This window comes from Convolutriloba macropyga, chromosome 8, assembly GCF_964194025.1.
Source record: "Convolutriloba macropyga chromosome 8, txConMacr16.3, whole genome shotgun sequence".
NCBI classification, from domain to species: domain Eukaryota; kingdom Metazoa; phylum Xenacoelomorpha; order Acoela; family Convolutidae; genus Convolutriloba; species Convolutriloba macropyga.
The window spans coordinates 62,297,427-62,324,251 of NC_134475.1; the positions used below are offsets into that span (position 1 = coordinate 62,297,427).

At 32.5% G+C, this 26,825-nt stretch overlaps 1 protein-coding gene across 2 annotated transcripts in view; it reads right to left on the reverse strand.

Moving 5' to 3' along the window:
• The window catches only part of LOC142344905 (uncharacterized), a 72,791-nt gene extending 46,807 nt beyond the window's left edge, over positions 1-25,984 (reverse strand). The window contains exon 1 of one of the 2 annotated variants that reach the window (XM_075396960.1): positions 25,966-25,984. The gene's annotated coding sequence lies outside the window, so the exon portion shown is untranslated. Of the gene's footprint in view, positions 1-23,073; positions 23,084-25,965 lie in introns of those variants that run through there. The other variant, XM_075396961.1, reaches the window with a different exon arrangement.
• Positions 25,985-26,825: the final 841 nt, after the last annotated feature.

Genomic DNA, 26,825 nt, shown 5'->3' on the forward strand with positions numbered 1-26,825 from the left:
AAATGTGCCAGTTTCCTTTGGCTGCTGTTTTGGAGCCATTTCGATGAAACTCAATACAAATTCACCTCCTTTCTGCACTTGAAGATTAAACCCATAAACAAATTTTAGTTCCAATTAGGATAATTAAAATCAATAATTGAATAGCATAAGTCTCAAAGTCAACTTCAATCCTAAGTAGGAAGGTTGAAAGAAATTCTTAATTTTTTCTTCAAGTGCTTGTTTGCTGCTATCTGTTCCGAATTCCCCTGATGAACTATTGCTGGTATCTAATATCATTAGCGACCTTAAATTGATAGAGCGCTACAATAAGAAAGGGACACAATGTATAGCACCAACTTCCGCAAAAACAATAGCGCCATTTCGTTTTACCAAATCTTTTTACCTGATTTTTTTTCCTATTTTTTTGAAAATCTACTGGTCATCTTTTAACTCTTTTTACCCTTTTTAAAAAAAATATTTTGTCGAATGAACTAAAAGAAGTCAGCCAGACGTCATCGTGGATTTGGAATTCTAAGGTCACCTGAATCACCTGGAACAATCAGAAGAATTAAAACATGAAAAAACATTTTTTCCTTCATTCTCACCACATTTTGTTTCTTTGGTTCACGTCTCAAATATCCCTTATTTTTTCAATTCACTGAAATTTCAATTACACCAAGTTTCAAAAGAAATATGTGAGTTGGGTTTGAGTTTTGAGCGTACAACCCTGTGATAATGAGAGCCGTAGTTTTTAGAAAAACAGTTTGTTTTTGTTTACTTTTTTTTCCAGAAAACTGTTTGCTAAAGTTTTCTTGTACAGAATGTGAATACCAGTTAATTGTTTGAAACAATTATCAACAAATAAAAAAATTGAATTAAACAGCCATAAATTTTTCAGAAAACTAGGATTTCGATGATAAAAGAATTTAAAGCACATTCTTTTATTTTTTTTCAAGAACATTTACCATCTCTTTCAATATTTGCTATCCATAATCTTAGAACAATTTTTCTCACTGTTTTGTCGATATTCTATTGATATTCTGAAAAAGGAAAGCGAATTGAAAGCCAACTAAGAAGCAGAGGAAAAGTACGCGAAAAGTAAGAAAACATGTTTTTTTCCTCTGTTTCTGCTTTGCGATATCTAATTTTTGCTTTTGCCTGTTTATTTGGATATACTTATATAAATTCTTTTCCTCCTCAAGCCCAACCCCTCAAAACTTTTCTTTTCTTCCCTCTTCTTTTTTGCCCTCCTGTTCTGGTAGTCCTCAACCGCAAACCATACCTTATAAAAGTTCTCAAATAAAACGTTTTCTTTTTCTGTGTTTTGAACCGTTCCTTCTTTTCAACGTGCAATAGAGTTTTTATTCTGTAATGAAAATCAAAATTAGCCTCTAAGGGATAGGAAATGATGTTTTATATGTTCTTCTCTCAGATGCGTAAACAAACAACAAAAAATTTACAGAAAAATATAACCGCCTCAGCAAAACATTCGCCCGCTTTAAAAAAAGTTGAACTAATATAAAGAAAAAAATGACAATATGTAATCGAAAAATTTTCAACAAAAACCAAGTTTTTAACTGAATTAGCTAATTCCTTAAGATAATTCCAAAAGGAGGAAGGATATGAAAAATTCTCAACTTTTTTCAAAAATTTTTTGATAGTTTTCTGTTTAAAAAATCGATATCCATTAACAAACTATTGGGAAAAACGTCTTATTTTAGCATCAAGTGACATTAATTATTCGGAAAATAACAAAAGTTAATAATAAAATGGTAATCAGAAAAACTGCCAAAAAATCAATTGCCCCCAAGGGGACCCATATCTGGTTTCAAAATCAGCTTTAAAAATGAAACTCAAACAGGAGTAGAGCTGGCGTAGTGTTTTTTTGCCAATCGGCCTCAAAAAATTTAAAGACTCCTTTCTGATCCGATGATTGCTCAACAAACTCTCCGTGTCATAAAAAACGATATGAGTGTTATCGTTATTTTTCTCTGAAATGTATCTGTTTTTTTTCAGTGTGAAGCGTTTATTTTGAAACGCATAAAAACCTGGTGTAAGCAGTAAAACTACTACAACAAGGTTAATTCGGAAAAATAGATGAATGATTTTTCTGAGGAAACGGATTTCCGTTTCGGTTGTAATAGATTGATATCAAGTCCCACGGTCTCATGAGACTTTGCACTAGCCCCCAAGGCATAACCAGAGAAGGTGAAACATAAAATACAAAATGTCAAAATCAGGTCAACTGAACGCATAAAGTTAGAGTGCTTTAAAGTTCTCAACCAATCATAATCCTTTAAAAATCAATAATTTGACCCGTCTCTTTGCTGAGACATCACCACCTCAATAGTTCTGCCAGAAAGTTAGTTATAATTGCACGAGTTTATTACAAAAGTGGGAAACACGAGCTAAGATCTCCTGATACGAAGTCAAATTTGCTAGGCAGAACCTAAATTATCAGAAAATCTGAAACATTGTATTCAAATAAATTTGGTAGAAAACAAATGAGTTAACATATCTTTTTGATTAGTAAATGATTAACAATGAGAAGTTATAAAAGAACTTTTCTAAACTGCTGAATTTGATAGCGAGGGAAAACAGAACATCAATAGTTTAATTTTTCAACCTTGTCTTCTGTCAGAATTTACGTCAAAAATGACAATCAGGTAATCATAAAAGGAAAACTGTGATGACGAAAACCAAATTATTCAACCTTCTAGCAAAATGTTACTTTATAGTCATGCTGCTTAGGGAACTGTGGCCCCTATCAACATTCTAGTTAAAAATTGGATTTTTGAGACGGACCTTCTTTGGGTAGATTTATGATCAAAATGGTCAAAATGCAAACTTAACACTAATTATTGGGCAAAAATCTATCTTGAGCAACAAATATTGATCAGAAAACGTAAACTAACTGTTAGGTTACGTTAAGGTGCAGAATAGTGGACTCCAAAAGAATCCTACCATGCTATTAATTTTTACGCTTCGTACTTGACATATATATATATATATATATATATATATATATATATACATATATATATATATATATATATATATATATATATATATATATATAATATCGGCCAAGAACAACAGATTTAGCGCCGACTTAAACTTTTGAAGGGCACAAAAAGCATTATACCGCACCATTTTTTTGAGTTTTTTGCACTTCTATCACATCTAAGAGGTTCATGACTAATGGGAGCTTTATTCCATAAAGACGTTTTATCATCTGCTGTCGACCAATTCCCTAATATACCTACAATAGCATTCTTTCCCATGTCGTTAACAAAAGATTTCAGTTGCATACGATTTTTTTAATACGTTTTCAAACTTAATATGAGCAACGCGTAAATTTTTTCTCCGAAACTTTAAAAAAAAATTTTTTATTCAATATCAGGGCCCAGATTCCGCTTGACGTCAGCACAGTGTTTCAAAAATACTTCAGAATACAAGAGACACGTCGATGCGCAAACTGATGCATCAAGTATCCAAATGTTTCAAAATCCAAACTTTTTAAATTCTTATATATATCAGAGAATAGCTCATTATCCCTCTTTTGGAACTAATGCAAATTTTTGAACATAATCTTTTTATTGCCCCGCATAAAGACAATAACTTTATCGTGAAGAGTACGAACATTACCAATAATTTTTCTATGTATCATTTCCCAACTATCTTGGCATAATTGGGCGTCATGTCGTCATTAACAAATACTTTAGTGTCTTTATTAAATTCCTCTTTTTCTTCATTAGTTGGTGTTTAGTATCACGTCTGACAATCTTGGCAAGTATCGGTTTTGGGCCTTTACCTCCACTTGGTAAGCAATGACATGTACTAACATCATTTGATTTGATTATGACACTGGCCCTCTCAGCTACAATAACGATCTTTGCAAAGACATCCTCAACTGAGTACTCATCCGAACCAAAGATACGCACATTTTCCCCGCGGCCAAATTTTTCAATGCTGTCCAACCCTAAGACAGAGGACAGACCATTCACAGCAGAGCAACGCTTTATTCCAGTGCCTAAAAAACACAGAAATCACATTGGAAGGGACTTGTAAAGAAGTTTCTGAGGATAAGTGTTCGCACCCGGATGTTTGTCTAGATGGTGCAGCCATTCACATTAACCCCTGGGCCAGAAAACTCCAAAAGATGGTTGCCGCCCTCCTCTTTTTACCCGAATTGGTTGCAGAGTTGATTCTATTGTGACCCCTTTTGTCTGATGTATTATTTGAGTTAATCTGAAGAGACCTAATAAACAGCCGGGGCAATTTAATAACTTTATCACAGCAATAAGGCTAAAAACTAAACTAACATCTCAAAACAATTAAAACACAGAAAAATAAATGTGGTTCAAGGGACTGTACATAGTATTCTCATTTCAACCAAAAATAGGCAATAACGTGATGTAGCTACTAAAAAAACAGATCTAGAGGGAAAAATCAATATCGAACCGAGTGATCTTCCAGTATAATTAACGAGACGTTGGATGATATAGTCACAACAAAAAGGATAGAGCAAATCACCCAAAATACGAATATTTCAAAACAAATAAAAATCCCAACCAAAACAAACTTAAACCGTTATTTTTTGTTCAATAAAAAGAAAGCGTTACTCAATCTTTTGCATGTCTGAAACAATTGTGCGCTATTCAAATCATTTGTTCAACGATATATTTAGGAATTTGCTTTCCAAACCTGAAATCATCTTTTGATAACTACACTATCACATGTGTTATATTAAGTTAAAATTTAAAGAATGCAATTCTATTTACTTGTGCCAAAGCAGCCAACAATTTATTACTCTAATTTCGAATCATCAAAAAAAAGTTCCCCTGTGGCACAATACCTTCTTGAAAGCTGTGGTACAGAGCATGATTTTGAAAATGGCATTCTCGATGCATATCGTGGGGTTGAAAAATTCACCAGAATATAAGCGATCTACATCAAAAAATTGAAATTGCCTCTGATTATTTGCTACGAGTACACTGGACGGAGGTTGATATTGAAGTTCTATTTCAAATCTAAATTGTTGACTTTTGAACTTTTTAAAAAATATTGATACATGATAACCCAAAATTGTGTCAACCACAACAAATAAAAGATAAAAACAGATAGAAATGCATGTAAAATTACGATTTCAGGTATTGAAAACAAAATATCCGGGACATCAAAAAACTCCCGAGAAAAGATTGAAACTCTTTTGGTGCATTAATCGTAAATAAAATGTAATTTCACTGTAAATTTTTTCAAAAATTCCTTTTTTATTAACTCATATCCCAGAATTCGATAAACTGGGTCAATAACGAATTTAAATATTTTCAATCAATTGTAAAATCAGTTTTAAGTAAGCCTAACGATGAACGCAATGAGAGAAAAAGTTCGTTCTTTAAACCATTTTTTTTCAGAAGGACAAATACTTCTCCTATACAGCTGACTGAAGATATTTTAATTAATATTTTACCACAACATAAAGAAAAAAAAACAGAGCTCATGTTCAAGAGCAAAACCAAGGCCTCTGCTGGCTGAAAACGTACTCTAACGCAATTGAGTATGATTGCTGATTGCACCCTCCCCTCGTAATTCTAGAGGATGTATCCAAAGTCATTCACGTATTATTTTAAAAGCCCAACAACCTCGTGCAAATATTGATATCACTAGATGCCTCAGAATTTTATTACCTTTGAAGCAATATATATGTATATATATATATATATATATATATATATATATATATATATGTACATATTTATAATAAATATATATATTTATATATATATATATATATATATATATATAGATAAATATATATATATATATATATATATATATATATATATAATAGCACAACGGAAGCCAAAGTTCAACATGGGCGATAAGTGTAAAAACCATGAGCTTACATTTAATCATTAGTCAACAGTAGTCATGTTGTTTATTTCGAAAATTACAATAAAGAGATTTAAAACATTTAAAAATGTTCCAGAACTTACAAAACTCGAACAAATTAAGACTCCTATATTGCTGATTTGATTCATAATTGAATTGCATTCATTTTAAATTTGAATAAAGTGGATTTAAGTTGCATATAACTTGATGATGAATAATATATTAAAAACTTTTGTAAATTAATTATTAATTTGGATTAACCTTTCAACAAATATATCTGAATGCATCCAAATTTTTCTAAACGCCCTAAAGAAACAAAAATTATCAGATGGTTGATGTTCCATCGGCTATTTTTGGGCAATTTTTCTCAGTAAATCAGACCAAGAAAGCATTTGCTAAAATTTGTATTTTTATTGATTTTCGTGGATATAAATCTTCCTCCAAGTGAATAAAAAACTCAATTATTTCTTTGCTTTTTCCCCTAATCCCAAAGTAATTAAAATATACTAGAAACGAAATTCTACAAGTGACAATTATTGCCTCAACGTTTTTCAAAAATTATTTTAAACAAATTTAGTCCACACTAAAAATAATAAACAGTCAAGTCAGTTAGTCATCTTGCTTCATTCGAAACTAACATCTGCCAATTAAAATTTTGAACTCTCATAAACCTTATCCAAAACTCCATAAAATCACAAAAAAAATTTAATAGCTAAAGGATGCTATCATGAGTCAAAATTCAAAACCTCTATTAAACCTCACATTCAAATTTTTCTAAAGTCATCACCGTAGAAACTTGTTGAATTATATTGAATTTTTTCTTTAGAGAATTGAAACAATAATAATTTTTAAAATATAAGTTTAATTTGCTTTTTTCTTATGTTGCTTGATATAGCAAAAAACGTTTCTAATAAAAATTTAAATGACTTGATTCTTCATCAACGACTTATTTCATTCAATGGATTACAAGAAGCCCCAGAGAGGCAAACAACAAAGATGTTCATCGGATATTTAGAGTTCTAGAACGAAAAAAATATTATCTTGGGCGCTTAACTATTTGAACATTCATACTCAATTATTCTCGTCACCTATGACAATATATGCCACCCCACAAATGCATGCAAATGGTTGAAAAGCCTCACACATTTGGTGGTATCCAGCAGTTCACTAAACAGAAGAAGAGATTTAGTTCGCTGACATGATGCAATCAACAACACTCTAACAAAACACAGATCGATTTCAAAACCCTGAAGCATCAACAGTCTCTCTGAATTTTTGCAGAGCAGTTTTATTCAATTGTGGAGTGCCCGATGATAAGAACACGTGCCCGATGATATAAATACATGAATCTCCTCAAAACCGGAATATTGGTCATCCCGTTGACAAAGAAGTTAATTTTCAGGAGGAATCAGAGTTATTCTTTTTATCCTCAAGCAGTACTGCCGGCACCATCTGGTAGCAGATCAGGAGCTGTGCACACTGGCTGGCATGTGGCAACAAAAATACAATTTGAGGAGGCTATTTAACAAGGGATAGGAAAATCCAAAACTGGGTAAGAACCAAAGTAGACCGAGACAGAGAGGTCTCGCGAGGGATGCCTTTGTTAAGTGCGGACTTAGTTTTCTTTAGTTCGAGTAAACTTTCCAATATTGGCTTTGATGTTTGTCATAATCCGACCCACCAGTTGTCTGCAACACATGTGAGTTGAACAAAGGGTGAGTCGAACAAAGGGTGATTGAAACCTCACTAAAAACGCAAGAAAAATAGTTCAATTCTATAATTCCTTTAAAAATAAATAGGTAATGATTTCTCCCCAGTTTTTTGAAATTTGGCGTTTCCAAAACTGGGTTTTTCTCTGAACCCGGCAGCAAAATCCTTTCAGATTACTGAAAAACAAAGTTATAAAAGCTACAATTAGCGTTGTTCACCTGTGGAAAAAAATGAAAATTAGTAGCTCAGATATCAGTAGCTCCGTACAAGACAAGTATTTGTCCTCAATAGTTTCTCTTCTCTGCAAAAGAATTCACTAATTGTGGAAACTAATTCAGAATTAATCAGTCAAAGCTTTAAAAAAACTAAAAATTAAAAAATTGTTGCATCGTCATTATATTCTTGTTACAGAAAAACAACGACGCAGTTACAGCTTTAGACAAACTCATTATGTGTCAATCAACTTCTATCTCACGGGTCGAAACGCCAAAAAAATAATTTTTTTTTCAAAAAACCCATTTCTAACACACATTAACAAAATAATACGTAGCATCCCAGAAAAGGGTGTTTGTGGAAAATACCTTTATGATTTAGAGGCATCCACCAAACCGGAATTTTTTTGAAAGACACTGAGCGTTCAGCATTGTCTTTTGATAAAGGTAATTGATTTCGTTTTTTGAATAAAAACAACATATCAATCAAAAATGAAGAAAATTTTGAATTGCTCAAATTAGTCGTTGATAGAAAAAAAAGGGAAAAATGAAATGGAAAAAAGCGCAAAACTGGCACAACGTTAAAAGCTCGCAAATAATCACAAAATAGTACAGTCATGCGCTTCACTTTATCAATTCCGGGATGTCCTCATCACAACTCAATTAATTTTTCAAATTCAATTTCTGAAGAGATGCCAAGAGCTCTCACCAAAATTTTGAGACTGACTGAAAAGAAGCTTTCATTTTGTTTATCTTGAATTAAAAGAGCAAATTGTATCACTAGATGCCAAAAATTTATATACTATTGGTCGCCTCTCAAAAATCATTGCAATTGCTCAATGGTATCCTCACCCCAATGACACCACTCCGAATATTAAACGATCAACACTTAAGCTCCTACAAAAATTGGCAGTCACAGAAGTTCGTCCTAAAAGTGATGGTAAATCGTACTGTCGAAAAAAAGTATAGCAGTTATCTTGGCCAATAATTAGCGGGAAATTATTGCAGAAAAAAAAGAGTGCCAGGAATGAGATTTCCTCTGGAGAAACAAAAACTAGGAGTCCTTGACTGTCATGAAAAAGAGGTTTGGAACATCAAAGCTGTTGGATGCAAAAAATGTGATAGCGGCTATCACTTAAAATGTCATTAAATAAGAAACGAGCATTAAGAAAATAGCTAACGTGTTTTTTTTTCAAAATTCCTAAAATGTGAAATTACACCAAGTGATAGCCAAACTAGGAAACGGAGGCTAATTGAAAGATACTTAGATAATGGTTTTTGCACAGTAAATAATTAATCCAGTAATTTGCTTCAGTTAAGAACCAAATTGGTTAAAAAAATAAGAGTGGAAAAATAAATGGAGATTGACCACTAGCTCTCCTGATTATGACAGTCTACGTTGACCAACAGAGAAAAATCATTTGACTTGGCTGTCGAAAAAGGGGGTTTGGAATATCAAAGCCATTGGATAGAAAAATTGTGTTAGCTGGTATTGCATAACTTGTCATAACATAGGAAACAAGCATTATGAAAAAAATTAGCGTATTTTTGAAACACATTTAACGAGAAAAAAACCTTAAATGACAACTAAACTAGGAAATGGAGGCTATTTGAAAGATACTTAGATGATGTTTTTTGAACAGTGAATAATTAATCCAATCATTTGCTTCAGTTAAGAACCAAATTGAGTAAAAAAATAAAAGTGAAAAAATGAATGGAGATTGTCCACTAGCTCTCCTGATTATGACAGTCTACTTTGATGAACAGAGAAAAATCATTTGCCTTGGCTGTCAAAAAAGGGCTTTGGAATATCAAAGCCATTAGATAGAAAAATTGTTTTAGCTGGTATTCCATAACCTGTCATAACATAGGAAACAAGCATTATGAATAAAAAATTGGCGTTTTTTCGAAACACATTTAACGTGAAAAAACTTTAAAACTTTAAGTGATAACTAAACTAGGAAACGGAGGCCATTTGAAAGATACTTAAATGATGTCTTTTTGCACTGTGAATATTTAATCCAATGATTTGCTTCAATTAGAAACCAAATTGCGAAAAAATATGAGTTTGCCTTGAAATATTGAATGAAAATTGTAGAATAGCTCTCCTGATTATGGCAGTTTACGTTGACGAACGAAAACTATCTCCTGTGAAGGTAACCAAACGCTACAAGAAACACAAGACGGCACAACTTCAGGCCAAACAGTAATTGAGGCTACTGGTATAAAACAATTTTTTTCATCTACAATCAACGGGCAAGAATTCGACCAAGCCCTAAAAATCCAATAACTAATGGCAAAAAACTGATACTCGGCAAAGTTTCGTCAAGCGATGTAAAAAAGACAACTGGGAAAAATATGTTTTTTTCGAAAAGACGGCAAAAATAAAGGTAGTAAGAAAACAAAAAAACAAATAGGCTAAACTTGAAGGAGATGCTCCATCTGTTCCAGAAAATGGGGCCATATTAGGCATTAGAATAAAATGGAAAATTACAGAAAAAAAAACGAATACCATCTTACACTGGTCCACTCAGCAAGTATACTCAAAACCATCTTACCATCTTTAAAGTCTAGTTTTGATCAGAATCTAAAATCGCACTTGGTGTACCAAATCAACTGTAGGGATGCATTTTTGCTTATGTTGGTCAAACTTGAAGAGATATAACCACGTGGATGGCAGAACATCAGAGAGCAGACTCGCATGTAGGTCAGCTTGTAAGCCAAAATTGTGACACTTTATGCACGTCCGGTTGGCGTATAATTGATCAGTGCCATGTGCCACAAAAATACATTACTCTCCAATGAAAACGTTTAGCAAAACGGAAGCCATTGCTGAACAAATATATTGATTACCGGAGCCAGGAGTTTACATTAAAAATCAAAAAAGGTCATGTTGCGTCTTTCGATATTTATGATAAAGCGACTAAAAACAATAAAAATTGTGCCAAAAACTTACCAAACTTACACTCCTATTTTAATGATTTCTTTCCTAATTGAAATCAAATCGTTTTAATACTAAATAAAAAGGCTTTATTTGTAAGTTTCATATTACCTGAAGATTATTGACATAGTGTAATTTTTTTCAAATAAAAATTTAAATTGACAAATGAAAGCTATTAATTGGTTGATTTTGCTTCGGCTTTTTTGCATTTTTTCTCATTTAATTATTCCAGAAAAGCATCTGGAAAATTTGTAAAATTAATGATTTTTGTGTGATGTTCAATATCGTATCTTCTTCCTCGTAGATGAAAACTTTTAATTAGATTAATCTATGTTTTTTTTCCAATGCGAGAATAAAATAAAAGTATTCGCAAGGAAGTTGTACAATTTGCAATTATTGCTTCATGTTTTCACAAAAATCATTTTCTAAACATTTAGTCAATATGCAAAAAAAGACTCAAGTCGTTTTGCCATCTTGCTTTATTCGAAATTTATTTTATAGCAACAAGAAATTAAAGACAACTTTTAAAAGGAATTATTACACTTCCTTGAGAACAAATTAGATAATGATTTTATCCCCTGTTCTCTGAGCAGGCAGAAAAAAACTTTCAACAAAGATTATTAGGAATTGAACTTGGAAGAGCTACAGATAGCGTTGTTTACCGGCGGGAAAAAAAAGTGTAGTACCTGCAGAGATCAGGAGCTCCGATTGGGATGAATATTTGGCCTCAGTAGTTTTTTTTCTATGAGAAAAAACTCACTCATTGATTGAATGAGTCCAATGCTTAAAAAGTTCTCACTTACGTGACAAAACACCTAATAAAAGACAAACTTAATGAAGCCCAATTTGTAACATGCATTAAAAAATTAATATGTACTATCCGAGAAAATGGTATTTTTAGTGAAAACCCCTGTGATGTAGAGGCATCTAACAAATAGTGCGCAAAAAAAATTGAGAGCAACACCATTTGATTGAGGAGAATGACAATTTTTGAAATAGAAAGAAAAGTTTTAATATCTTGATCTTGAAGCAAACGATTAAATTGTATCACTAGACACTAAAAGTTTGTAAAGTAATATTACCTTCTTAAAAACCATCGCAATTGCTCATAGATGTCTTTAACCAGTGGAACAACTCCCACTTTTGAACGATCAAGATTTAAGCTCCTACCCAAATTGTCAGCCACAAGTGTAAAATTGAAAAGTAAAGGTAAGTGGTAGAATCAGGAAAGAGGATTGGCAAATCGGGCTTAACTGGTAGTTATCTTGGCCAATATTTAGACGGAATTGTTTGCAAAAAAACTAAGTGTCAACAAAGAGATGAGCTTTGGAGAAACCAAAACTTCGAAACCAATTGCCTTGACAGTCATAAAAATGGGGTGTGGAAAATCAAAACTATTGGATGCCAGGTGTGTGATGAACCAATTCACGTAAAATGTCAAAACATAAGAAACAATCATTATGAAAATAGGTGTGCGGGTTTTTCAAAAAGCCTTCAATGTAAAAATACATCAAGTGGTAATCAAAATAGGAAACGGAGGCTATATGAAAGGTTTGTAGTTGACATTTTTGGCTTAGAAAAAGATGATTTCAATGATTTGCTTAGTTTTGGAAGTGAGTTGAGTGAAAAATTAGAGTTTGTAAAAGAAATTATTGTAAAATACGTCTACTAGCTCTCCTGTTTATAGCATTCTATGTTGACGAACATAATGAGTCTCCTGTAGAAAGCACCAAGCGCCAACAAAAAAAAGGAAAATTTTCCCTGATTTTGCATCATTTCAACAGAAAAAACTTTGACTGATGGTATTATTTATTGGCTCATGATGCTAGATGTATTAAATTTTTTAAATAAAGCTTTAAGTGACTTATATCCTTATAATTCTAGTTTTCGTAGTTGTTTTCGATGATTAATATGGTTCATGAATAATTTAAAAAAAAGAAAATCTCTTCAAAATTAATTTTAAAGATATATATACTAATGTTCCCGTTTTAGAAATTATAGGCAATTGCTCATCGATGTCTTTAACCAGTGAAACAACTCCCACTTTTGAACGATCAAGATTTAAGCTCCTACCCAAATTGTCAGCCACAATTGTATAATTGAAAAGTAAAGGTAAGTGGTAGAATCAGGAAAGAGGATTGGCAAATCGGGCTTAACTGGTAGTTATCTTGGCCAATATTTAGACGGAATTGTATGCAAAAACACTAAGTGTGTAGAAAGAGATAAACTTTGAAGAAACAAAAACTTCGAAACCAATTAGTGCCTTGACTGTCATAAAAATGTTTTGGAATATCAAAACCGTTAGATGCCAAAATTAAGATAGCAAAGTTAAAATGTCAAAACGTTGCAAACAAGCATTAGAAAAATAGATCGGCGTGTTTTTTAAAAAATATTTCAAAATACTTCAAAGTACACCAAGAGCTAACCAATCTAGGAAACGGGGACTATTTGAAAGATTTGTAATTGACATTTGTTGCTCAGTAAATATGACTGCAATAATTTGCTTCTTTTAAAAACTAGATTGCGTAAAAAATTAGAGTTTTCAATGGGAAAATTAATGTAAAAACGTCTACTAGCTCTCCTGGTTGTAGCAGTTTACGTTGACGAGCACAAAAGTCTCCTGTAAAAAGCACCAAACGCAAACAAAAGCAGAAAAACCTCCCTAATTGCCCATACCTTCAGAAAAAATTTTGGCAGATGTTATTATATATTGGCTGATGATGCTAGATAAGTTAATGTTTTTAAATAAAATTTTAAGAGTCTTAGATCCTTGAATTCTTAGTTTTCGTAGTTATTTTTGATGATTAATTAGGTTCATTAATAAATTTTTGGTTCTTAAATAGTAACGCGACAAATCCCAGAAGAGGTGTGAAATTATCATTTTTTTTTTACTTTAAATAGGTTTTAATGGCAAACGAGAGCCCTGAGAAAAGACGCTGCATTGTTCACAAAATTTTTTTTTCTCTATTTACGGCTTTTGTTGTGGTCAACATCCCCATACATTTTCTGCGTATACGTTTTTGCTTATAATGATTGTGTATAGCCTCAAATAAACTCTGCCAGTTTATCTTGGCTGTTGTTTTGCAGCCATTTAGATAAATTTTAATACAAATCTACTGTATTCTGTACCTGAGGACTAAACCCGTTAACAGATTTTCAGTTTAATTAAGTTATTTCTAGTTAATAAATGAATAGCACAAGTCTGAAAGTCAATTTGGAGCTTAAGCAAGAATGTTGAAATTCCTTCGTCAAGTGCTGGGTTTTGCTGCTATCTTTTTGGAAGTACCCTGATGAACCATTTCTGGTATCTATTGTCATTAGAGACCTTAAATTGATAAACTGCTACAATTAGCGAGGGACACAATGTATTGCACCAATTTCCGCAAAAAATATCGCTATTTTAATTTACCGAAATTTGTTTTTGATTTAGTTCCTATATTGGCTGATGATGCTTGATGTACTAGGTTTTTTAATTAAAGTTTTAAGTGACTTATATTCATAACATCCTAGTTTTCGTAGTTGTTTTCTTTGATTAATATGGTTCATGAATACATTAGAAAAAGAAATTCTCTTCAAAATCAATTTGAAAGATTTATATACTAATGTTCCCGTCTCAGAAATTATAGCAATTGCTCATAGATGTCTTTAACCAGTGAAACAACTCCCACTTTTGAACGATCAAGATTTAAGCTCCTACCCAAATTGTCAGCCACAAGTGTATAATTGAAAAGTAAAGGTAAGTGGTAGAATCAGGAAAGAGGATTGGCAAATCGGGCTTAACTGGTAGTTATCTTGGCCAATATTTAGACGGAATTGTTTGCAAAAAAACTAAGTGTCAAGAAAGAGATGAGTTTTGGAGAATCAAAAACTTCGAAACCAATTATTGCCTTGACTGTTATAAAAAAGTTTTGGAATATCAAAACCTTTGGATGCCAAAATTAAGATAGCTCGTATCACGTTGCAAACGTTGCAAACAAGCATTAGAAAAATCTCTGGGCGTTTTTTTTTCAAAAATACTTTAATGAGAAAGTACACCAAGAGGTAACAAATCTAGGAAACGGGGACTATTTGAAAGAATTGTAATTGACATTTGTTGCTCAGTAAATATGACTGCAATAATTTGCTTCTTTTAAAAACTAGATTGCGTAAGAAATTAGAGTTTGCAAGGAAAAAATTAATGTAAAAACGTCTACCAGCTCTCTTGGTTATACGAGCAAAAAAAGTCTCCTGTAAAAAGCATCAATTGCCAAGAAAGGCAGAAAACCTCCCTGATTGCCCATACCTTCAGAAAAAAATGGGCTGATGTTACTATATAATGGCTGATGAAGCTAGATAAATTAAGGTTTTAATATAAAATTTTAAGTGTCTGAGATGTTTAAGTTCCTAGTTTTTGTAATTGTTTTTGATAAATATTTTGTTTGTTTAATAAATTTTCAAAAAATTCTCTTCAATAGTAACGTGACAAATCTCATGAGAAGTGTGAAATTATCATTTTTTTACATTAAATAAGTTTTCAATGTCAAACAAGAGCCCTCAGAAAAGACGCTGCATTGTTCACAAAAAATTTTTTTTCTCTATTTACGGCTTTTGTTTTGGTCAACATCCCCATACAATTTCTGCGTATACATTTTTGCTTATAATGGTTGTGTATAACCTCAAATAAACTCTGCCAGTTTATCTTGGCTGTTGTTTTGCAGCCATTTAGATAAATTTTAATAAAAAATCTACTGTATTCTGTACCTGAGGACTAAACTCGTAAAGAGATTGTCGGTTTAATTAGATTATTTCAAGTAAATAAATGAATAGCACGAGTCTGAAACTCAACTTCAACCCTAAGCAAGAACGCTGAAGGAAAAGTTCAAATTCCTTCGTCAAGTGCTGGGTTTTGCGGCCATCTTTTCGGAAGTCCCAAGATGAACCATTACTGGTGTCTAATATCTTAGAGACCATAAATTGAAAGAGCGCTACAATTAGCAAGGGACACAATATATAGCACTAATTTCCGCAAAACAATATCGCAATTTTGTTTTACCGAAATTTTTCACTTGATTTAGTTTTTTTCCTAATTTTACAAAAATATACTGCTCATCGTTTCACCCTTTTTGAATAAAAAACTCGGTCGAATGAAGTCTAATTAACTTGAATCATCAGGAACAATCAAGAGACTTAAAGCATGAAAAAACTATTTTTCCTTCGTTCTCACCACATTTTTTTTTCTGTGGTTCACGTATCAAATATCCCTTATTTTCTCAATTCACTGAATTTTCATTTAAACCAACTTTCATAAGATATATGGGAGTTGGGATTAGGTTTTAGCGTAAAAAAAATGTGATAATGTGAACCGTAGTTTTCTGAAAAACAGGTTGTTTCTGAAGCAAAATAGACAGCTAAAGTAATCAAAGAATTTTGGTTAATTTTTTTCTTTTTTGTCTTTCTCTTATTTGATTTTTTTTCTCTTGTACTCCTAGTTACTCATTAAAACAATCATCAACAAATATAAATATCAAATTAACAAAAGGCAACAAAATTTCTCAGAAAATTAGGATTTCGTAGAAAAATAAACTTAAAGTACTTCCTTCCGCTTTTTTTTTCAAGAACATTTATCGTCTCTATCACTATTCATTATTCATATTTTATTTTAATTTTGCTCTCTGTTTTGTTGATATTCTATTGAGATCCTGAAAAGTGAAGGCATAAATTGAAAGTCAACTAAAAAGCAGAAAAAGTACGCAAAAAACAAGAAATTGTGTTTCTTTCCAACTATTTTTGCTTTGCAAAATCTAATTTTCTTTTTCCAAAAGACCTGTTTATTTGGATACACTCAGTGTTGTTTCAATTATTGAAAATTTTTGTGGCGATTTTTATAACAAAAACTATTATCCTCCCTAACCCCAACCTCTCATACATTTCTTTTTTTTTCCTCTTCTTTTTCGTCCTCCTTTTCTGGTTGTCCTCAATCGCAAACATTATCTTATAGAACTTCTCAAACTCAACCTTTTGATTTCTGAGCACTTTTTTTGAACAGTTCCTCTTTTCAAAGTGCAATAGAGTTTTTATTTTGTAATGAAAATCAAAATTAGCCTCTAAGGGACAGAGCATGATATTTGTTTTTGTTCTTCTCTCTGATGCTTAAACAAACAATGAGAAATTGTCTGAAAAAGAAAGAAGCTGCTTTGCCAAAAAATCCCCATATAAATTTCGTGCATTCATTTTCGCTGATAATGGTTGTGTAGAGCCACCAAAAAAAGCACCAATTTCCCTTGGCCGCTGTTTTGCAGCAATTTAGATGAACTTCAATACAAATTCAATTCCCTACTGCACTTGAAGAATAAACCCGTAAATAGATTTTCATTTCAATTAGGTTAATTAAAATCAATAACTGAATATCAAAATTCTCAAAGTCAACTTCAATCCTAAGTAGGAAGTTTGAAAGAAAATCTCAATTTCCTTCTTCAAATGCTTGGTTTTGCTGGAAGTCTCCTGATGAACTATTTCTGGTATCTAATATCAATAGAGACATCAAATTGATAGAGCGCTACAATTAGCAGGAGACACAATGTATAGCGCAAATTCCGCAAAAAAAGTATTGCCATTTTGTTTCAGCGAAACTTTTTACCTGATTTAGTTTTTTTCCTAATTTTCCAAAAATCTTCGCGTCATTTTTAACCCTTTTTGATTATAAAAAACTCGGTCGAATGAATTGAAAAAATTTAGCCAGGCTTCATCGAATAATTCTAAGTCTAAGTTAACCTGAATCACCAGGAACAATCAGAGAATTAAAGCATGGAAAAAAATAATTTTCCTTCGTTCTCACCACATTTTGTTTCTGTGGTTCACGTGTCAAATATCCCTTGTTTTTTCCATCCATTGAAATTTCTTTTAAATCAACTTTCATAACAAATATTGGATTTGGGTTTAAGTCTTAGCGTTGAACCACGTAATTTTCTAAGCCATAGTTTTTAGAAGAACAGTTGGTTTCTGAAGCAAAATAGATCGCTAAAGTAATCAAACTTTTTAAGATGTTGTCTTTTTTTCTTTCTTTTCTCGAAAATTTGTTTTCTTGTACGAAAAGTAAATCCCAGTTAATCGTTAAAACAATTATCAACAAATAGAAATATCGAATTAACAAAAGGCGATCGAACTGTTTCAGAAAATTAGGATTTCGTAGAAAAATATATTTAAAGTACTTTCTGCTGCTTTTCTCTTTCAAGAACGTTTATCGTCTCTTTCACTATTCGATATCCATATTTTAGAAAAATTTTTCTTTCTGTTTTTTCGATATTCTATTGAGATCCTGAAAAGTGAAGGCATAAATTGAAAGTCATCTAAGAAGCAGAAAAAAATACGCGAAAAAAGAAGAAATGATGCCTCTTTCCATCTTTTCTGCTTTGCGAAATCTGTATTTTTTTGTTTTTCAAAAGACCTGTTCATTTGGATAAAATCAGTGTTGTTTCAATTATTGACATATTTTGTAGCAATTTCTATAATATAAACTATTATCCTCCTCAAACCAACCCCTCAAATTTTTCTTTTCTTTCCTCTTCTTTTTTGTCCTCCTGTTCTAGTTGTCTTCAACCGCATACCTCATCTTCCTATAGAGCTTCTCAAACAAAAACTTTTTCTTTTTCTGAGCATCTTTTTGGTAGTTCTTTTTTTCAACGTCCAAAACAATTTTATTTTGTAATGAAAATCAAAATTAGACTCTAAGGGATACAACATGATATTTGTTTATTGTTCTTCTCTCAGATGCGTAAACAAACATTGAGAAATTGACTGAAAAAGAAAAAAGCTGCTTCGCCAAAAATTTTACTGCTTAATAAATGTTGAAAAAATACCAAAAAATTGACATTATTGAATCGAAAATTAAAAAAAATTTTTTTACTGAATTAGATAATTCCTTAAGATAATTCCAAATTTTTCAGTGGTTATCTTGATGCGAGTTGGTGTAAAGTCGTTATTAACAAATATGTTAGTGTTTTTTAAGTCGTCTTTTTCTTCATCAACTGATTTTCAGTATCACGTCTGACAAAATTGGCAAATATCGGTTTTGGGCGTTACCTCTACTTGCTAAGCGATGGCATGTATTAACATCCTATTACGACACCAGCCTTCTCAGCTACACTCACCACATTTGCGAAGACATCATGACCTGGCTTCTCTTCCACACCAAAGATACGCACAATTTCCCCGCGCCCATACTGCTCAATGCTGTCAGCCTCTATGATTGAATACAGAACTTCCACAGCAGAGCAACAAATTTTCCCCGATTCTAGACTACAAATATACCAAATAGGAAAAACCTTGTGACGAAATTGTTGGGTGTGAGTATAGGCACCCAGATGTTTGTCCACATGATGCGGCCCTTCGGGTCATTCCATGGGTCAGTACACTCCACAAGATGATTGCTGCCCTCTTCTCTCTTGCGCGAATAGTTTGCACAATTGATTCTGCTGTAGCCCATCTCGTCTGATTTTTAAATTTTAGTTAATCTGAGAAATTTTTATAAACAGCCGGAGCTATTTAACAAGTTTATTGAGAACAATTAGGATAAAAATTAACATATCGAAACAATTACAGAAGAAGAAAACAAGTGTGATTTAAAGGACTGTACATAGGTTATTCATTTCAACCAATGATTTGCAAATATGTTATGTAGCTCATAAGAAAAATCTGATCTGGACTGAAAATTGGTATCAAGTGGTCTTGCGATAGAGCTAACAAGACGTTGGATAAAACAGTCACAAAGAAGGGATACAGCAAAACACCCCAAAATTGAACTTCTCAAAACAATTTAAAGTCTCAACAAATATGAGCATAAACCGATAGTTTTTGCTCAATACAGTGGAAACATCATCAAAGTTTTGTTACTAGACTGAAACAATTGTGTGATATTCAAATAAATTTTCCAACGATAATTTTAAGAGGTTTCTTGCGCACACTGAAATCATCTTTTTATAACAATCCTATCGCATGTGGTATATAAAGTCAACAATAAACGGAAGCAATTCCATTTGCGTTGGCCAAAACAGCCGACAATTTATCACTATAATTTCAGAGCATCAAGAGAAAGATAACCCTGTGGCACAAAACCTTGCTGAATCCGGTGGTATAGCGCAAAATATTGAAAAGGACATTCTCGATGCATGTTCTGGGGTGAAAGATTAATGACTTACATCAAATGAAAAAAGTAAGCGATCTACATCAAAAAAATTGAAATGCTACTGAATGCGCGCGACGAGTACACGGGACGGGAAGTTCTAGTTCAAATGCAAAAAATTTAACTTTTGAAGATCAAATCTTTTTGGTAGATGTTAACCCAAGATTGTGTAGACCACAACAAATAAAAGATAAAAACAGATAGAATTGAACGTAAAAATATCAATTCCAGATATTGAAAACAAAAAAATAAAAGTTTGTTGAATTTTATTGAATTAATCATAGAAGAACTAAGTATTTTTTTTATTGAAAAATGGGTTTAATTTACTTTTTTCCATATCTTGCTTGATATAGCGAAAACGTTTGAAAATAAAAAATTAATAGAATTTATTTTTCAACTACAAATCACTTCATTCGGTAGATTACAAGAAGCTCTGAGAGGCAAAGAAACAAGCTTGTACTTTGAATATTAAGAATTTTAGAACGAAAACTTTGACAGCCAGCTAACTCTTTTGAAACTTCACCCTTTTTCTCACGTCACTTATGACAATATCTGCTACCCCACAATTGCATAAAATCAATTGAAAAACTTCCCACAATTGGTGGTATCCAACAGTTCATTAAACAGAACAAAAGAAATAGTTCGCTGACATAATGCAATCAACAACACTCTAACAAAACACAAATCGAATTCGAAACCCTGAACCATCAAATGCCTGTCCGAATAACTGAAGTGCATTTTTTTTCGGTTTTGGAGTACCCGATGGTAAACACACCTTATATAAACATATGAATTTCCTGAAAACTGGAATATTTGTCCTCCAGTTGACGAAGAACGTAGTTTTCAGCAGGAAACAAATGTACGCTTTTCTCTTCGAGCAGTACTACCAACACCATCTGGTAGTAGTTCAAGAGTTGCACACTCTGGGGGCATATAGAAACACAAGTAACGTTTGAGGGGCCTGCTTAAAAAGGGGAAAGGAAAACCAAAACTGTAAAAAAAACCAAAATAGACCGAGACAAAAGCGTCTTGTGAAGGATGCCTTATTGTTAAAAGCGGACTTAGTTTTCTTTAGTTCGAGTGAACTTCCCAACCTTGACTTTGATGCTTGTCCTAGTTCGATCCCCAACTACGCCACATATTGAGTCATGCTAATGGTGATTGAAACCTCACTAAAAAAACCAAAATGATAGTTCAAATGTACACTTACTTGAGAAATAACTAGGTAATAATTTTCCCCCGCTTTTTGGAATTTGGCGTTTCCAAAATCGGGATTTTAACTTAGCAGGCCAAAACATCTATTCAGCGTGGATTACTAATAAACAAATTCATAAAAGCTACAAATAGTGTTGTTGGCCTGCGCGAAAAAAATGAAAATTAGGAGCTCAGATATCAGTAGGCCCGATATATTTGGCCTCATTAGTCTCTGTTCTATGCAAAAGGATTCGCTCATTGATGGAAAAAATTCAAAAAATATGAGTCAATTGCTTGAAAAACTGTCTTATTGTTTTGATAGACTTTTGAGGGAAAACGGCGACGCAGTTATAGTGTTAAACAAAATACAACTACCAATATTTGTCAAATAACTTCTGTCTCACGGGTCAAAACACCTATAAAAACAATTTCAAATAAATCTATTTTCTAGCACACAATAACAAAATAATAAGAAGTATCCGAGAAAACGTGTTTGTGGTGAATATCTTTGTGGCTTAGAGGCATCCACAAATTTGAAAATGTTTTGAAAGACAATAAACTTTCATATTTGTCTTTTGATAAAGGTAATTGATTAGGTGATATGAAAAAAAACAACATACAAACGATGAACAAAATACTGGACTGCTACCAATTGTCGTTGAAAGAGACTAGAGACAACACAAGACGAGAAAATTCTGAAAACAAAAATACCTAATTGGAGCTTTTTTTATTAGACAAAAAAGAGATCACATTACAAAAAAATCATAAAAAAACATGGACTACAAGTGCACAACCAATAGAGCATTAGAATCGAAAAAAGTACAAAAATGCGCTCCGTTTTATCACTTCCGAGACATCCTCATCTCAATTCAACTAATTTTTTATATCCACTTTTTGAAAAGATGCCAGGAGCTAACATCAGATTTTTCAGATTGTTTCACTTGACGCCAACAATTTACAGACTAATGCTTGCATCTCAAAAATTATCTCAATCACTCATTGTTGTCTTACCCCAGTTACAACATTCCGAGTATTGAATGATCAACACTTGAACTCGTTCAATTATTGGCAGTCACAGAATTTCGTCTCAAAAAATGGTACTGCGTACTGTCAAAAGAACGTATAGCAGTTTATCAGTTATCTTGGAAACTAACCAAACTAGGAAGCAGAGGCTATTAAAAAGATTTTTTAGTTTATGTTTTCTGCACATTAAAAAAATAATCCAATGAAGATCTCCTTCATTTAAGAACCAAAATTGCGCAGCAAGAAAAAATTGTCATTGGAAAAAAGAATGAAAATTGTGTAATAGTTCTCCTAACTATGGCAGTGTACGTTGACGAGCAAAAAAATCTCCTGTGAAGGGAACCAAACGTTACAAGAAACACAAAGATTAGAACTCCTTTGGTTGCGCACCACTCAAAGACAAACAATAATTGTGGCTACTAGCACAAAACAAGTTTTGTTTATCTACAATCAACTGGCAAGATTTTTACCCAGCTATAAAAAAAACGAATAGCGAGAAAAATCCGGCAAATTTTCGTCAGGTGTTGTAAATAAGTCATCGGGGAAAAAATCGTGTCGTTTTAAAAGACCGCAAAAAATGGTTAAAAATGCGCGTCTGATCGGCGTATAATTGATCAGTGCAATGTGCCACAAAAGCTCATTACTGTCCCATCAAAACATATAGCACATCAGAAGCCATTGCGCAACACGCATAATGAATACCGGAGACAGGAGCTTACCTTAAAGTTTCAGTCAACAATAGTCATGTTGCTTCTTCCGCAATTTTTTTATTTATTGCATTTCATTCACTTTATTTTGACAAGCTGCTGACCTCTGCAAACCAATCTTATGTTTGAAACTCGAAATGAACCCAAAAACATTAAATAATTCAATTTTTGGATAATTTATGATTATATTATCAGAGAAATGCGCTTATGAATCTCACGTGTCACATTGACTGATGAGACAAAATTTATTTAAACATTTAATAAGCGTAAACACAGCACATCGCGACAACCCCCAATCATCGTAGCAAGAATTTAGCGTTGAAATTATGTAATTTCAATAAAGAGTAAAATGTTAAATTTCTGTAACACAACGCTAAATAATGTTAGATCAGCGCTGAGAAAAGGAGCGTAGAATTTTTGAAAAAGTCAATGCTTAGATAAACGTTTAAATTTGTAATAAAAACGCTAAAAATTTTGATGTGTTACAATGAAATCATTTAGCTGTGACCATAAAAAAATTGAACTAATTCGCAGCAAATCATACAGAAGTTAAGAATATATTTTTGATATACTTTGCTCCAATTATTTTTATTACTCTCGAAATTCCAGTTTCTTACAACTAAAAAAGATATTTCTACTCTATGTAAGCATGTCTATTTCTTTTCAGCATTTTCTTTAAAAAAAAAACGGACAGTTTGAATTGACCAGGAAACTTTAATTGCAAAATAGAAAGTTCATATGTTTGACAAAAAGCCTTCATTGCCATTTTAGCAAAATTCCATGTTAAAACAAGGGAATGGAGCACTATCTTGCACAAGCTCACTTTTTCACCGCATTCAGTCATAACTGAGCAGAAATTTTTTCGAAAAATTTAAAATCTGTAAAGAGTTTTGAGCGCATTAAACGCATTTGTAGCGAACATGAAATTGAGTTTAAAGCGGTTATAGTTAGTTATAAGTGGCAGAAATGCGTGTGTGTAGGCTTTTCAGAAAGCGCGTAATCAGGAAATTCTATTTAAGATAATTACACCTTAGCTAAGTTGAACCATTTTGATCACTTTGTTGAAATCAAACAAATGGACCCACGAAGTCTTATCAAAACAGATCTTTTCCAAACCAGATAAAATAAATACGCACAGTTCCAAATCGGGTAAACTAAATACGCATAAAAAATTAATACCAAATTCCGCAAAAAATATCGCCATTTTGTTTCAGCGAAACTTTTTAGCTGATTTAGTTTTTTTCCTAATTTACAAAAATCTACTGGTCATCTTTCAACCCATTTTGAATAAAAAAAACTCTGTCGAATGAGTTAAAAGAATTTAGCCAGGCTTCATCAAATAATTCTAAGTCTAAGGTAACCTGAATCACCAGGAACAATCAAGAGAATTAAAGCATGGAAAAGACTATTTTTCCTTCGTTCTCACCACATTTTGTTTCTGTGGTTCACGTGTCAAATATACCTTATTTTTTCAATTCACTGAAATTTCAAATAATTAAACTTTCATATGAAAAATGGGATTTGAGTTTAAGTTTTAGCGGAGAACCCCGTAATTATGTAAGCCATAGTTTTCAGAAGAACAGGTTGTTTCCAAATTAAAATAGATCACTAAAGTAATCAAAATCTTTTTTGAATTTTTTCTTTCTTTTCTTTCTTTTTCTTGAAAACTTGTTTTCTTGTACGGAAAGTAAATCCCAGTTAATCGTTAAAACAATTATCAACAAATAAAAATATCGAATTAACAAAAGGCGATCGAAATTTTTCAGAAAATTAGGTTTTCGTAGAAACATATATTTAAAGTACTTCCTTCTGCTTTTCTTTTTCAAGAACGGTTACCGACTCTTTCACTATTCGATATCAATATTCTAGAACAATTTTGCTTTCTGTTTTGTCGACATTCTATTGAGATCCTGAAAAGTGAAGGCATAAATTGAAAGTCATTTAAGAAGCAGAAAAAAAGTACGCGAAAAAAAAATTATGCTTCTTTCCACTTTTTCTGCTTTGCGAAATCTCTTTTTGGTTTTCCAAATGACCTGTTTTTTCGGATATACTCAGTGTTGTTTTCTTAATAATTGACAAATTTTTTAACAATTTTTATAACATAACCTATTATCCTCAACAAACCTACTCCTCAAACATTTCTTTTCTTTCCTCTTCTTTTTTGTTCTCCTGTTCTGGTTGTCCTCAACAGCAAACCTTATCTTCTGATAGATCTTCTCAAACAAAAAACTTTTTCCTCTGAGCATCTTTTTTGAACAGTTCCTTTTTTTTCAACGTGCAATAGAGTTTTTATTGTGTAATGAAAATCGAAATTAGCTTCTCAGGGATACAACATGATATTTGTTTTTGTTCTTCTCTCAGATGCGCAAACAAACATTGAGAAATTGACTGAAAAAGAAAAAAGCCGCTTCGCCAAAACTATCTTCGCTTAAAAAGTGTTGAAATAATTACAAAAAATGACATTATTGAATCGGAATTTTTTTTAAAACAAAACATTTTTTTTAACTGAATTAGCTAAATCCTTAAGATAATTCCAAATTCTTCAGTGGTTATCTTGGCACGAATTGGTGTAAAGTCGTTATTAACAAATATGTTAGTATTTTTTAACTCCTCTTTTTCTTCATCAACTGATTTTCAGTATCACGTCTGAAAAACTTGGCAAACATCCGTTTTGGGCGTTACCACCTCTTGCTAAGCGATGACATGTAGTAACATCCTTTGAACTGATTACGACACCAGCCTTCTCAGTTACACTCACCACCTTTGCAAAGACGCCATCACGTGACTTCTCTTCCACATCAAAGATACGCACTATTTCTCCGCGCCCATACTGCTCAATGCTGTCAGCCTCTATGATTAAATACAGAACTTCCACAGCAGAGCAACATTTTTTTCCCGATTCTAGACTACAAATATACCAAATAGGAAAAACTTTGTGACGAAATTGTTGGGTGTGAGTATGGGCACCCCGATGTTTGTCCATGTGATGTAGCCATTCGCGTCATTCCCTGGGCCAGTACACTCCACAAGATGAGTGCTGCCCTCTTCTCTCTTGCGCGAATCGTTTGCAAAGTTGACTCTGCTGTGACCCATCTCGTCTGTTTTTTAATTTAAGTTAATCATAGAAAAATTATTAAACAACCGGAGCTATTTAATAAGTTTATCAAGAACAATTAGGCTAAAAGTTAACATCTCGAAACAATTACAACAAAAATAAGACAAGTGTGATTTAAATGACTGTACATAGGTTTTTCATTTCAACCAATGATTGTCAAATATTTTATGTAGCTCATAAGAAAAATCTGATCTGGACTGAAAATAGGTACCGAGTGGTCTTGCGGTAGAGTTAATAAGACGTTTGATAAAACAGTCACAAAGAAGGGATACAGCAAAACAACCCAAAATTGAACTTCTCAAAACAATTAAAAGTCTCAACAAATATGAGCATAAACCGATAGTTTTTGCTCAATACAGAGGAAACATCATCAAAGTTTTGTGACTAGACTGAAGCAATTGCGTGATATTCAAATAGTTTTTCCAACGACAATTTTAGGAATTTTCTTGCCCACACTGAAATCATCTTTTGATAACAATCCTTGATAACAGGGTTATCTTGAAAGATAACCCTGTGGCACAACACCTTATTGAATCCGGTGGTATAAAGCAAAATATTGAAAAGGACATTCTTGATGCATGTTGTGGGGTTGAAAAACCAATGACTTACATCAAATGAAAAATATAAGCGATCTACATCAAAAAAATTGAAATGCTACTGAATACGCGGGACGAGTACACGGGACGGGAAGTTCTAGTTCAAATGCAAAAAATTTAACTTTTGAAGATCAAATCTTTTTTGGTAGATATTAACCCAAAATTGTGTAGACCACAACAAATAAAAGATAAAAACAGATAGAAATGAATTTAAAAATACCAATTCTAGGTATTGAAAACGTGTTGATGTTTATTAAATTGTTTCATAAAATAACTGAAATATTAATAATTTTTTT